The sequence below is a fragment of the Sus scrofa genome, chromosome 3 (assembly GCF_000003025.6).
Source record: "Sus scrofa isolate TJ Tabasco breed Duroc chromosome 3, Sscrofa11.1, whole genome shotgun sequence".
In the NCBI taxonomy this organism is placed as follows: domain Eukaryota; kingdom Metazoa; phylum Chordata; class Mammalia; order Artiodactyla; family Suidae; genus Sus; species Sus scrofa.
The window spans coordinates 82,435,694-82,450,253 of NC_010445.4; positions in this window are offsets into that span (position 1 = coordinate 82,435,694).

Genomic DNA, 14,560 nt, shown 5'->3' on the forward strand with positions numbered 1-14,560 from the left:
TGTGTGCTAATATTTTTGTACAGTGATTGAAATAGAATTTTATGGCCCAGTCTCGTTGGCTAAATGTTAACTTGTACTCACAAATCTCAGAGTTTTTCATTTTAGGATGAAAAACTGATTTAGGGTTCTTGCAAGAATTTCTCTACTTACACCTCCTAAGTTTGAACCTAGGTCTGACCAAGTTTTGTTCCCAAATTGAACCCCTGTTATAAGTTCTTAAACACATGCCTCTGTAATATCCATAACTTTCTCCCCACTTTTGAGTGCAAATGCTTGAGGTGAAGGGGAAGAATCTAAAGCTAGCTTCAGTTTAAGATATATAAGTATATATGCACATACATACACACACACACACACACACACACACACACACACACACATACATACATATATATAGACATAGAGCTATTTTTTAAAAGTAAACCATTTTCTGTAGAACAGATCCTGAAAATCTTCATGCCTTCTAACACTCTTCATGTAGCATCTTAGTTCACAATGAAGCCTCTTTCCTGACATCCTTTTCTAACGTGGTGATAAAGTCTTGTGTACGAAGCTACAGTTTTGCTCTCTTTGCTCTTAGATTGTTTGCCAGAAAGCCAGATTTACCAACTTTAATTCCGTAGTCCTTAGAATTTGCTGAAGGTCTTCTCCAGCCCACTCTGAATGCACTATTCCTAAAGATTAAGCAGGGAGTGAAAAGAGTTAACATAGCTATCATCTTTTGAATGTTTACTATTTGCCAGACACTATCTAAGCTCTCTAGGTATTTATCTCATTTATTTCTCATCTTAGAGCAAGGAATTAGCATCTCCCTTTACAGATGAGACAGCTGAGGCTCAGAGAGGTAAAGTGACTTGGCAAACAGGAGCTCAAAACTGAGTGGCTGGGGTAGAATTAGGAATTGGCTTTTTCTGAAACTCGTAGGCTGTCAGTTTTTCTGTTTTGCTTCCTGTGTGCAGCTACAGAATCCCAGAAGGTGATTAATGGATTAACTAGAGAAAATTTTAAATAGTCAAAAATTAAAATACCACATGCAAATATAGGCATACCTCATTTTACTGCACTTTTGCTTTATTGTGCTTCGAAGATATTGTGGTTTTTACAATTTTGTGGCAACCCTGCATCGAGCAAGGCTATTGGTCCCATTTTTCCAATGACATTTGCTCACTTCATGACTGTGTCACATTTTGTAATTCTTGTAATATTTCAAACTTTTTTCCATTACTATTATGTTTGCTATGGTGATTTGTGATCAGTGATCTTTGATGTTACTGCTACGACTTGCTGAAGGCTCAGATGATAGTATTTTTTAGCAATAATTTTTTTAAAATTAAGGTATGTACCATGTTTTGTGTAATGCTTTTACACACTTAATACACTACAATATAGTGTGAACATAACTTTTTGTGCACCAGGAAACCAAAAAAATTGATATGATTCACTTTATTGTGATATTTGTTTTGTTGTGGTGGTCTGGAACCAAACTTGCAATGTCTCCAAGGTATGCCAGTATTGCATAGGTGATAAATTGGATGGTTTGATGTATTTTAAAGTTTTTAACAGGAAATTTAAAGTTATTTTATCTAATTAAAATGTTAGATAATAATCTTAATATTTCCAGTTTGACCTTGTCAATTTTTTTCAATTTTGATGTTAAACTGTTAAAACTGTTAAAATTAACCACAGATTTGAGATAATTTCTGAGATCTATTTATATCTAAACTTCTATGATTCTATATGCAGGTACTTGGGAATTTATGGTTATTCTTATAATTTGGATAGACATTATTACTATAGGATATTTGATACAACTTTCAGCATTATACATTAGGTTACTTTCTGGATCAGGAGCCTGATGTCCAGTTGATCATAGACATAGACATGACCACAAATACAACATTTAATCAATCATAATTAATATTCTTCACAATATGAAACTTTTAAAATAATATCTAAATTAATTGAAAACAGTAGAGTCAAGTTAAATCATATTAATTTCATCTCAGTCATATAGTTAGCCTGAGTAGATACTCTGCATGCTGAAAGCTGGGGAATCCTTGGAAACCTTTGGGTAATGGCTGCTTGGGGCCAGGGGCCAGACCTAAAGAGAGGTTGACAGGCTGGGGGAACATCAAAAGTCCATGGTTAGGAAAGCTAGCCCAGTGTGCTGATGCGCATTTGGAAATCCACTGACCAAGACATACCAGTGCTCCCTGACAGCCGTGTTTGGTCAGAGGAAACATGCTGAATATATTTGGCAGTGTATAGTATATATGATAGATGTGAGTCAGATGCTTCACAGTCCGGGATGTCTTTAAAGGCAAAAATATGCGAAAAATATCAGTCTTGCAAAGAGCTTTAGATCTACTGAGAATCCTATCTGAAGATCAACTGAGGCCACTAGAGTAGTAAAGAGTCCTGGGGCTAGCCTTTGGCATGATATCTCAGTTATCCCTGGCTGCAGTGATAATGTGTAACAACCCCAAGACCTTCACGGCATGGAGTGATATTTCTGTAGCTTACTATGTGTGAGACCTGGATAGGGCATGGCAGATTTTATTGCATTCATCTGTGGATCTGCAGAGATCCATGAGTCAGCTAGATAGTTCTTCTGACTTTGGATGAGCTTCCTCACATGTCCAGGGGAAGGCTGGCTGTTGACTAGTCTAGGATCTCCTCAGCATGAATGTCTGGAGCTTCATGATTGTGTTTCATATGTCTCTCATCCTCCAGCAGAATGGCAGATATGTTCTCCTGTTGATGATAGAGGGAAAGAATAAGCAAGTCCAATGTTAATAAGCTTTTTCTTATATTTTTTTCTAGGAGTTTTTATGGTATCAAGACTTACGTTCAAGTCTATAATCCATTTCAAGCTAATTTCAGGGAGTGGTTTAAGAAAAGAGTCCAGTTTCATTATTTTATACGTGGATATCCAATTTTCCCAACACCATTTATTGAAGTCTGTCCTTTCCCCTTTGTCCGTTCTTGGAGTCCCTGTCAAAAATGAATTGACTGTACCTGCATGGGTTTATTTCTGGGCTCTCTATTCTATGTGCCCTTTTAAACAGCAGTACCATACTATTTTGATCACTGTCACTTTGTGATATACTTTGATGTCAGAAAATGTGATGCCTCCAGCTTTGGTCCTTTTTTTCAGAATTGTTCTATTTGGAAACTTATGTGGTTCCATATGAATTTTAGAATAATTTTTTTTTCTATTTCTGTGAAAATTCTGTTGGATTTTTTTGATACAGAGTGCATTGAATCTGGATTATCACTTTAGGTAGTATGGACGTTTTTATAATATTAATTCTTCCAATCCATGGGACATTTTCCCCATTATTTGTGTCTTTCTCAATTTCTTTTATCAATGTCTTATAGTTTTCAGTGTGTAGGTCTTATACCTCCTTAGCTAAATTTTGATTTCTTGGATACAACAAAAGCACAGCAACTAAAGCTAAAATAAGTGACTATATCAAGAAAAAGAAAAAAATCAATAAATTGATAAAGCAACCTACTGAATAGGAGAAAATACCTGCAAACCATTAATCTACTAAGAAGTTAATATCCAAACATATAATGACTTCATACAACTCAATAGCAAAAAAGCAAATAATCAAATTAAAAATGGGCAAAGAAACGGAATAGACATTTTCCCAAAGAAGACATACAAATGGCCAATAGTTACATAAAAGGAGCTAACCATTAGAGAAATGCAAACAAAACCATCTTACCTCACACTTACTAGGATGGCTATTGTCAAAAAGATGAGAGAGAACACATTTTTGTGAGCATGTGGAGAAAAGGAAACCCTTATATACTATTGGTGGGGATGTACATTGGTACAACCATTATGGAAAAGAGAACAGAAGTTCCTCCAAAAATTTAAAATACAACTAACGTATGATTCAGAAATTCCAACTCCTGGAATTGGAATTGCATATATGCAAGGAATTGAAAAAAAAAAAAAAGAAATCAAAGAGATATATATACTTCCATTATTCACAATACCCAAGATATATAATAGAATATTATAAAGGCATAACAAGAAGAAAATCCTACCTTTGGTGGGAACATGAATGAGCCTGGAGGGCATTATTGTAAATGAAATAAGCCAGACAGAAAGACAAATGCTGTGTGGTATCACTTATATTGTGGAATCTAAAAAAAAAATTTTTTTAAGCCAATTTCATACAGCAATAGAACAGTGGTTACATAGAAATAGAGGGAAGACAGAATGGGGAGTTCTAGGTCAAAGGGCACAAACTTCGAATTGCGGGAAGAATAAGTTCTGAGGGTCTAATGTACAGCATGGTGACTATTGTTACTAATATAGTACTCTCTACTTGAAAGTTGCTAAGAGTATATCTCAGGCATTCTCACCTCACACATAAGAGTTAAATTAAGTATGTGAGATGATGGATGTGTGTATTATTTTGATTTTGGTAATAATATCATAATGTATATGCATATCAAATCATCATATTGATGTATGTACAATTATAATTTTTAAATTATTCCTCACTAAATTGAGGGAAGAAAGAATGAGCAAGTCCAATTCCACAAGCTTTCTTAAACCTCTGTTTGCTTTTTATTTGTGATTATCCCTTTGGACAAAGAAGTCATATGGCCGGAGTCAGGCAGTGTTGGAGACTACACCAAGGTCACATAGAAAGGTCATGGGTGCAGGGATGAGTAAATTATGAAGTAATTAATCAGCCATTGGAAGTTTTTCACAAGCAGAAGCACTTTAAGGAACTCAGTCTTGGTATTACTCATTTTAGAATCTCAAACCCTGTAATGCAGGCTTAATAAGTGCCCCTCTATCCACAAATGAATGAATAAATGAATGAATGAACAACAGCCCTACTCTGAAGTAGGCTGGGCCACCTTACTACTTTTTGGAGGAAAATCTTCTTACTTTAATCAATAAACACAAGGAAGAATAACCATGTTCTATTCCTAGCCAGATTTTTTCTTTGAGAAAAGTCCCTATTCTTAATAAGAAGCATGATTCCTGAGCACTATTTATTTAGAATAAGATGGAAACACCCCTAACAAAACAGTACAGGAATTTTCAGGGGAAGATAGCAGATCAAATTATGTTGAACCCAGTGTCTAGCCTCAGCCTGATGCTTCACCAGATTAGCTCTGCCGCTGTCAGGCAATTATATGGGACTCATAACACATCTTCAGTTCTGTGCTCATTTTCATAATAAACCTCTGGTTTCATTTCTCTAGCACTGTTTTCTCTAAGATTTACCATTTAAGAATAACAAACACTAAATAGAACAAGTATTTCTGCTGAGTTAAAGCTCAGCCACTCAGCTCACATTTTCATGGTTCTATCTCAGTGTCTATAGCTTCCCACCTAAAATCTATATTTCTTTCCAACAGTAGTTATAGCATCTGTCTGGCTCTAGCCTAATCCTATATTTTTTAGCAGCACGGAAGGAAGGTGGGAATAGAAGTAGTCCATAAATTTGGCTAGAAATTTGTCTTTCAGTACGTTGTCTCTGTAGAAACAAAAAGAGTATTTTGAGCCTGCTGCAAAACACAGTTATGATGGTTTGAAAAGAAGCCACAAAGTCGTGTTCTACTTGGAGATACATGCCATAGAGCTAATGAAAGAAATCTGAAGTTTTGACCTTTTAAAAAAAAGTATTATTATATTAACATCTTTCCAAGAACGAGGTGGCTTAGGTCACGCTAATCTTAGAGCTTCAGCACCAGAGAAGAGATGGAAACCCCTCTTCCCTGCCAAGTTGTGCTTAAAGTTCTGATCCTTGGGAGTCAGCAGTCGTGTGTGATAAATAGCAATCAGCTGCTTTACTCTGGGCCCTGTAGCCTGCCCATGGGCTCTAATGCCGCCCACAGAGCTGCTTTGGAGGCAAATGATGCATTTTTAAATAGCACATTAATATTAAAAAGAGTTCAGTGAGCAGATCAAGGACAAAGCCATTCATTCCTTCATAGGAATTTAAGCCTCATGTAAAACACATGTCGCTTCCTCATATGTGTCAAGTTGCCCTGGCCTCTTAGAACACAGATTCCACCCACATGCATGGAGAGTCACACATGCGGTAACATGGAATGGTGTGACCTTGCCTTGAAAACAAAGACGGGTGTCTGGCAGTGAGTGAACAATGTTGGAGAGAATATCCATAGAAAGAAAATATTTATTTTGTTTAAGTAAATACATTAGCACTTTTCCTCATAGGCCATTTTGTCATCATAAACACGGCTTCTGTTGCTTTAATTTCACTGCTTCTTTTCTCCTAGATAAGTGGAGGGGAAAAAAAGGATCTGTACATTTCCTTCAACCTCCTTTCCATCTTCCTTTACAATCTTCTCAGAATCTGTTCTTCCTTGACTATGGTTCAGAAACATAAGGTGGTCTCTAGCTTCAGTCTCAACTTTTGATGTCTTAGGTAAAATCCCTCAGAATCTATAAAATGTCCCTAGTGCCCTTGAGTTGGGTGGCACTGGCCTATCAAAGAGTGATGGTTTTCTGCCAATAGGCAGTGTATCTCATCCCTTTGTGTTTTTTGATGGAATAAATATGAAAAGAAAGTTACATGTATAAGTCTTGTATATTTTAAAAAATCTATGCAAGCTAGATATAAGATATAAATAGCTATTACCAGGTATCCTCTCTCTGTTGATTCAGGGAATATGGGAAGGAAAGGTAAGTAAGGGGATCAGATACAGAGAGAGGCTGCAACAGGTGAGGTTGTCCAAAAGGAGATCCAGAACAAAGTTTGGTTGTAAGGCATTTGTTAGGAATCAAAGAAGTGTGGAGGAGGGGAAGCAGGGTTGGGCAGAGAAAGAAGTCTTAACTATTGTACAGATCTAACAAATCCATGGCCCTCCAGGAATGAACTCTGGAAAGGAACTTGCTGTCTCTGTCTCTACTCTGGGCCAAAATGGCCAGGTCTTGGTGCCCTCACCTCACTCAGTCACTCACGTGAGTTGCCACCAGAGGGGCAGGACATCCAGTGATGTCAGCTGAGCAGGTGCTGAAGGAGCCCAGAGGCAGAGGCAGTCTGCCTACTGCACTCCCTGGGTGGTCAGTAAGTCCTTCCTTAAAGGGCCACCTGGGCAGCTCCTCTCTAGACACAGGAGCATGCACATATAGAATAAAGACCACCTGAGGACACAATAAAGAGGCAGCCATAGACAAGCCAAGAAGAGAGACCTCAGAAGAAAACACCTGCCAACACCTTCATCTTGGACTTCCAGCCTCCAGAACTGTGGGAAAATAGATTTCTGTTAGTCAAGGCACCTAGTCTGTGGATTTTGTTTTCATAGCCTTAGAATACCAATACAGTCTTCTTCCTCCAGGGTGGTATGATATAGATAGTGTGTTACAGTGAAAGCTGACCCACAGACCAGTGAAACATTTATCAGCAAGTAGGCAAAAGAACATAATGTGTGTTATAAGCTGAAGAAATATGGGCTCCTTTAAATTGTTGCTTGAAAGGATGATGAGAAGTAGATGAGACATCTCTTGGTTGCCAGGATTCAGCTGTATTTCTAGTTGGATGCAAACAACAAAAATCATCCAGTCAGATACTGTTGTACAGACTGGTTTCGAATTCTAAGCTTGGTGCCCCATTGCAGTGGTTGAAAGCATTAGAATTGGCTAGAGTCTACACTCTGTTCATGAAAGAGTAAAAGTTCTGTAAAGTGTGGAGTTTGCATCGTGGCTCAATGGTTAACGAATCCGACTAGGAACCATGAGGTTGTGGGTTCGATCCCTGCCCTTGATCAGTGGGTTAAGGATCCAGCGTTGCCGTGAGCTGTGGTGTAGGTTGCAGACATGGCTCAGATCCCGCCTTGCTGTGGCTCTGGTGTAGGCCAGCGGCTGCAGCTCCGATTCGACCCCTAGCCTGGGAACCTCCATGTGCGGCGGGAGCGGCCCAAGAAATGGCAAAAAGACAAAAAAAAAAAAAGTTCTGTAAAGTGTTTCTAGGCAATTCATGTATCTTGAACACAATTTTTAACATTATTATGCTGACTAATTGTACTTATGGAGTGATTAAAGATAAAGTTACTGATGTATAGCCATTTTTAGACATGAGTTTCTAATTTGAATATTTCAAATTTTAACTCGGCATCTGATTTTGTCATAAAAATGTTAACAAATAGTACTGAAGACATAGAGTAAAACTGACAGATCCACATATAACATGTTATATAGCTTATGATGAAATACAATTTATTTAATTTTTTAAAAAATATTTAAAAATTGACATATTTTCAAACTGAGAGAAATATTACAATAGTAATACAAAAAACTCCTATATACCCATACTCCTGAATGTGATATTGTCTTTCCTCTCCATCTCTTTGTCTCTGTCTCTCTCTTCCTACCCCCTGAAATACTTCATAATGTATTTCTGAAAATAAGACATTTTCTGTGTAACCACAACAAAATAATGGAAATTGATGTTAACAACTGATGATTCTTAATCCCATCATTCCTTAGAAAGTTGTTAGTTGGCTTTCTTTTATTGCAAGGGAGAGCTTTCCAATCCTCCCTATATATCTGTAAACTTAGGGATTCTTATTCTATACAGTAAGTTGTATTATCTTACTGTCTTTATTTATTTTGATATTCAAATTAATCCCAAAGTTGGCCCATCCAAGTCCCCTTCAGAATAGTTCCTTTGTTCTTTTAACATGTCCTCATCATACTTTCATCAATATTTTTCCTTTTTACAGAGGGTATTCTAGACTCATCTTACAAATAGACACACACACACTCACAAACATATATGTATGCATTTCCACATCTATATGTTGATGAATATTAAATTTCAAACAATAAAATTGGCCACTCTCCTGGAGCAACAAAGGCAGAGTCCTAAATGTTCTCTAAAGCCTGATAAATCCCAACCAGCCTTTTCTCAGTTGTTACCATCATGTCACTTTTATCTTTGCATATGAAAAGCTCCTGTTTCTCTATTCTTTCTTTACAAGTCTTGTAGTACCATTTGTGCCCAATATTAACAGAAAAACTAATTAGTCCTCAAATGTTCCTTTCAAGTGGTTGGTGTAGATGGGAAGGAAGTGGTTTTTTTCTCTCAAATGTTAGAATCCTTCTAATAAAACAAGTGAAAGATGAGTTGTAAGGGTAGCAGTTGTGTAAGTGTCCAGAGAAAAATTGAACATTCACCTTCTGATGTTATTATCTGATATACTTTATCATCTGGTTTACACATAATGAAATGGAGAGGCTAACTTGTTCAAAGTTCCTCTGCTAGCTAGTAAGTATATCTCAAACTCAAACTCAGTGCATTGATATTTTGACCCAGCAATGCTCAACACATGTGATCAATTCGAGAGATTGCCAAGAACTATTTAGAGGGTCCATAAGATAAAAACTGTTATTATGATAAGATTTTTTTTTTGCCTTTTCACTCTCATTCTCTAATAATTGCACAGTGGAATTTCCATAGACTACATGAGGAGTGATGGTGATGTCATCACTGATGATAAATTGATGTGAGTTTTAATAGAGAGATAGTCCATGTTCATGGATAGGAAGACTCAGTATTTTCAAGATGTTAATTTTTCCCAACTTGATCTATAGATCTAGAGCCATCACAATTAAAATCTCAGCAAGTTATTTTGTGAATAGACAAATTGATTCTGAAGTTTATTTGGAGGGCAAGGGAGCCAGAATAGCCAGCTCAATATTAAAGGAGAACAAAATTGGAGAATCAGCATTACCCTCAAGACTTACTATAAAGCCATAGTAATCCAGACAGTGTGATATTGGTGAAAGAATAGATAAATAGATTAATGGTACAGAACGATTGCCCAGAAATAGACTAATATAAATAGAGTCTATTAAACTTTGGCAAAGGAGCAAAGTCAGTACAATGGAGCAATGATTGTCTTTTCTACAAATGATATTGGACCAATTGGACATCTATATGCAAAAAAATAAATATAGACACAGATCTTAGGTCCTTCACAAAAATTAACTCAAAATGGATCACAGACCTAAATGTAAACTATAAAACTGTAAGACTCCAAGAAGATAACATAGGAGAAAACCTGAATGACTTTGGATATAACAGCTACTTCTTAGATACCAAAGACACAATCCATTAAAAATAAGTGATGTTGGATTTCATTAAATTTAACAACCTCTGCTCTGAAAAAGACAGTATCAAGATAGTGAGGGTAAAAAGCCATAGTTTGAGAAAAATATTTGTAAAAGACACATCCAATAAAGGACTGTTATCCAAAATACACAAAGAACTCTTAAAACTCAATAAGAGCCTGTTTAAAAAATGGGCTAAACACCTCAGCAAAGAAGATGTTCAGATGGAAAATAAGCATTTGCAAAGATGTTCTAAGTTGTCATCAGGGAAATGCAAATTAAAACTATAGTGGGATAATATCACTCTATTAGAGTAACCAAAATCTGAAACACTAACACACCAAGTGCTGATGAAGATGTAGTGCAACAGGAACGCTCACTCATTGCTGGTGGGAGTGCAAAATGTAAGATTGTCAGGTTTTTTTTAAAAAACAAAAACAGAGTTCCTGTTGGGCACAGCAGAAGTGAACCTGACTAGTATCCATGAGGATGCAGGTTCAATCCTTCGCCTTGCTCAGTGGATCGGGGATCCAGCTTTGCCATGAGTGGTGGTGTAGGTCACAGATGTGGCTCAGATCCTGTTGGTGTGGCTGTGGTGTAAGCAGGCAGTTGTAGCTCCAATTTTACCCCTAGCCTGGTAACTTCCATGTACTGTGGGTATGGCACTAAAAAGACAAAAAAAAAGTGAAAAACCAAATTTTAACCATATGATCTAGCAGTTATGCTCCTTGGCATTTACTCAAGGAAATTGAAAACATGTCCACACAAAAACATGCACATAGACGTTTATAGCAGCTTTATTCATAATTGCCAAAACTTGGAAGCGACCAAGATGTCCATCAGTAGGTGAATGGATAAACTACAGTACATCCAGACAGTCAAATGTTATTCAGGGCTAAAAAGAAATGAGCTATCCAGTCATGAAAATATATAGAGGAAACTTAGGTGCTTATAACTGAGTGAAAGAAGCCTATCTGAAAAGGCTACACATTGTCTGATTCCAGCTGTATAACATTCTGGAGAATAAAGGGGGTGGAGGGGTGATTAGATGGAACATGAGGCTCTTCATTATACATTTGTCCAAACCCATAGAATGTACAACACCAAGAGTGAACCCTAAGGTAAACCGTGGACTCTGGGTGATTTCAATATGTCAATGTTAATTACTGTAACAAATGTACCACTCTGGTGGGAGATGTTTATAATGGGGGAGGTGATGCATATGTGAGAGCAGCGGGAAATGCCTTTTCTCCTAATTTTGCTGTGAACCTAAAACCACTCTAAAAAATAGTTTACTTTAAAAAGTGTGAGTTTTCTCTTTTTTTCTCTCTTTACTCTGTTCTCTTCCTAACCATCTTTGTTTAGACTAGTTATAGCGTTGGTGAACCTTAATGTAATCCAAGATATCATCATTTTGAAATCTAGAAATTAATTTTCTTGGGAAATCTCTTTCTGATTTTCTGAAAATACAATAAGGTCTTGTTTTGCAATAATATACACTTAAAGTTCCCTGTTCTACTTATTGATAAATATGAAGATACATAAATATAGCTGTGGATATGTACATATATACATGCCTGCATATACATTTGTGCGTGTATATGTAAATCACACAAACAATAGTTCTGTGAGGTCCTCAGTAATTTTTAAGAATGTAAAGGAGTCCTGAGACCAAAATTTTTAATAACCACGGCTCCAGGCAGTATCTTTTTAGGACACAAACAGCAACTTTATTTCCAACTTTGTATTTTCTTCCCTTTACCTCTGCCCAAATCAAAAAGCTAAGCTTTGATTTAGGATTAAATTGTTCTGGAATGAAAGTAGGACTCTGAGGAGAAAAAAAAAATCAAAGGGAAAGAAGAACAATATCTAGGGGTAGAATCAACATGATGAAGGGAAGGCTAGTTAAACTAGTACTAGTCTGCTAGTAATAGACTGTGTAGCTATGTGATACACTTCCTCTTGCTTCAAGCTGCTAGTTCTCACTTCCTTATGTTCAGGACAGGGAAGCACCCTCACCCATAGGATTGCCATGCTACTGGAAGGGTAATCCAGTGCTCAATACCTCCTCACCTGTTTTGCCAGGAGGCAGATGAGCCTTTCTTACTCCTATTGTGTGATCAAATGGTGTTCATAAGCCAAGAAACTCTGCAGGTGTTTCAACAAAGTGGCAGCATTTGTAAGATGGCACTGCAAGGTGTTAGGAGGCAGCTAAATGGCCAACTGCATGCAGTGTAACTGTCTGATAATGAGCAGAAGAGAAGAGGTTTTGCCTTCAGCCAGACTTTGTGAATCTTAGCTTTGGGACCAATATCCTGAAGTATCATCCTGTCCATCGAAGCTCAGTGCATTTTAGACAGTAAAGGGCCCAACACTAACCCACTGTTTTGAATTAAGTTTATGAGATGCAGACAAATCAAGTTAAGTTCCCTTTCATCTTCCTTTGAATTAAGCACTTTCTCTCTCTTCCCCCCCTCCCGCCCCAGTTCATATTAAGAGAGAATGTACTTGGCCTAAAGTCATTTCCCCAAGTACCAAACATTTGCAAATACTTTTAGACATAGGCAAAAGACAAATCACAGTGGTTTTAGCTCAGCTGCATCTGCTATCACCATAGCTGTGAAGCAAATACACCACCAGTGGCTGTCCAACTTTTCAAATAATAGGTGATTTTGCATATTTTCTTCCTTTCTTCCCATTCCAAAATATTCAATAAATAGAAAAGTTCTCTTTACTTGACCATGTTCAATATCCAGCCTTGGCTTCCAAAACTGCTGGTGAGTTGGGGCACAAGTCGCAGAGTGGCTGCAGAATTCCTAGGAACATTGAATTCAAGGTGGTCTGAATGACCAGCACATGCCAGCCTGGGCTGGAAGCCAGAGTCAGTTCAGTTCCATCTCACCACTTCTCTTCAAGCTCCAGACTTATCCTGTGTCCTGGAATATTTACTTCCCCAAACAGGCCACATCCATATAATCATATTTCTGGAAATACACGGAGTGGTAAGAAGGGTTCATGAAGGGAATTGGCTGATGGATGAGACAAAAGTGTTTTAAAGTCTATCCTTTGAGTTAAATGCTAATGTCATTTTAGCCAATTCATCTGTATAAGTTTATTGTATTTGTGAAATACCAAGATTTTCATTCATTTCTGTCCTCTGTACTTATAGGACCCTGCCTTCAGGGCTGAAGTTGAAAAGGTATTTATATTTGGTGAGAATGGCCCCAGAGGCTCTGCTAAATCCCTAGAAGCTGCTTCAGAGTGAAAGATCTGTGACTGGTAATGCCCAGGCTCAGTTCCTATTTATTCCATCTTCTCCCCGTTGAGCAGTGTTCAAAGCCCACGTAAGTCAAACATATTTTAGAAACCCTCACAAGCTTCATCTGAGCTTGGTATTGCAAACGAGGGGTAATTCCAGTTATCACATACCTGGTAGCTCATAGACATGCAAGCCATGACAGATTACAGACTTAGGAGTGAAATATTTTTAAAGGCTTCAGATGTTCATCACCAGTGTCTTCTATTAAAGGGGTGAGTGGGGTTGAGGATGCTTATTTTCATCTTTAAGTATCAACTTCTCTTCTTCATCAGTGCTAGGAAACACCTTGTCATTTCTCATTTCTTGATGAACTAACCACAGCAAATGAGTCTACCGTATTTGTTAGGGTAAAATCTTTAAGAGTAGGAAGTATAGCTAGGAGGAGTAGTAGTAATTGTACTAGAAACATTTATTGGCAGAAACTGCCAGAAGCTATTCCCAGCCCCTTTCCCTTACTAATGCTCACTCTAAAGGTGAGGAAGCCAGGCATTTCCCTTCCCTAGTCTTCTGTGCAATGAGGGGCTGCCCATGACCCATGAAGAAAGTCTTCTGGGAAGTTAGCCCCTAGAGAAACTTTTCTTCCTTCATAGAAAGGACAATGGACAATGAGACTTATGTGAAACTTTCCCCTTCTGCTGCCTTAAATGTTAAGATGCTGGCCCAAAGTAGAGCAGCTACACTGTGACCATGAAGGAAAAAATCAAGGAAATGACGGCATAAACAAATACAACCTGGTCCAGCCACAAAAACAATGCCAGTTACTGCAAAACTCTGCCTCCATCATTACCTGAGAAAATCAAATTTCGTCTCATGTATCTGGTGGCCATCCTGAGCTTAGCTTTCTTATCTGTGATATGGGGGTACGTACTTTGCAGGGGTGACTGGAAATTCTCCCTTTTAAGTCTGAGAATCCCATTGTAAACTATAAAATTCTACATGAATGTAGGAAAGGCATTTGTTTGCAGAGGGTGGTAGATTGGATCACTCATATTTTTAAATCCCTATTCATATATGTTAATTGTGTGTCTAATATTCACTGAGTAATCCTCTAGTTTTTGAAAGTGCACAAAGGACTCAGTCCTTAAGGAGTTTACAATTTATTAAGTGACTCCTTCATGAAGTCA